Here is a 1,440-nt window from a genome sequence, read left to right on the forward strand (position 1 = left end):
TGGATCAGGCTTTATTGGCCAATTGGTGTTACCCAATTTTTAGAAATGGGTTGTTGCGATAGTGTATGCCAATAAAGACTACCACACACGATGTTTGCTGTGGAGTAATATTGGTTCTCTGGTGAGCTCGAATCTCCTGGTTATTGTGGGGGGGGGGGGGGGGGATTTTAATTGTTGCTTGGATCAGTGTGAGAAGAAGGGAGGCTGGAGATATAGCTACTCGGTCAGAGCTTAGGATATGGTGGATTTCATTATGGATAATGACCTGCACGATTTGGATTTTTTGGGACCTAGATATACCTAGTCAAATAACAAGAGCGGTAATAGTAAAATTTGGGTGAGATTAGATAGAGTTCTAATGAATTCTAAAGGGCTTCGATTGGCCCCCTTTGCTACTATTAAGCACCTCGTCCGCATAGCTTTGGACCACTGTCCATTGCTGCTGAATCTAGCTTCCAATATTCCAAGAAATGGTAGTAGATTGTTGAGATATAAAGACACCTTTTTAGTAGTGTTGTTTCCCAGAGTAACTTTGCCTCAACTCCTAGCCTCTAGTGTGATTAATTGATTTTGATCATCAGTCATGTGTTGTAAGCATTTGATGGCTAGGTAATACATGCTCTCCTTGGACCACTTACTAGAATGGATTTACTTATTAAAATGTGGGATAATATCTTCTCATATAGATTGATGATACAAGTCATGTTATATTATGTTGCTTTACTATGTGTGCAAGCCCTAATGTATTTTGTTTAAGTGTAGTGATATTTTTAATTAAGTGTTCATTTGCACTCTTGTACAGGCTTACTTCCATTTTAATGCATGCTCATTGATGTCTATTTCTAATGCTATCTCTTTTAGTTCTTTAAATGCTACATCTAACTCAATATGATCTTTATTCAAGGAGCCATACTTTTCCTCTAATGTAATGTATTTATTATTTAAAACATCTTGCTCCTTTTCTAATGGATCATTCTTATAATTTATTAATTCATGATTCTTATCTAATTCAATATAATCATTTCTTAGATTTGAATAATTATCAACTAATTTTTATGCTCTTCTTTTAAAGTGGAAAATTCTATTTTGAGTTGTGAGTTCTACTTATTTAATTTACTGTACGAATCATGCAATTTTACTAATAAAGAGAATAGTTTATCATAAGTTAAATCACATACCTTATCACTATCAGAGCTACCAATACCATCTTTAGCCATCAAACACAAGTTGGTTACCTCCTCTTTTGGCTTTATTTTTGATGATTCTGATTTTCCCGAAGGCCTTTTGGAGCTTTTGCTTTCCCTTATTTGTATTTACTTTGTACTCATCCTTATCCTTAGTTGGGTGGCTCTTGATGTTTGGTCAACCAAATCTAATATGCACTTGCTTTCTACACTTGTAATAAATTACATCAATAGAATATTTATTAGATTTTGTAAT

The sequence above is a fragment of the Dendrobium catenatum genome, unplaced genomic scaffold (assembly GCF_001605985.2).
Source record: "Dendrobium catenatum unplaced genomic scaffold, ASM160598v2 fragScaff_scaffold_1615, whole genome shotgun sequence".
NCBI classification, from domain to species: domain Eukaryota; kingdom Viridiplantae; phylum Streptophyta; class Magnoliopsida; order Asparagales; family Orchidaceae; genus Dendrobium; species Dendrobium catenatum.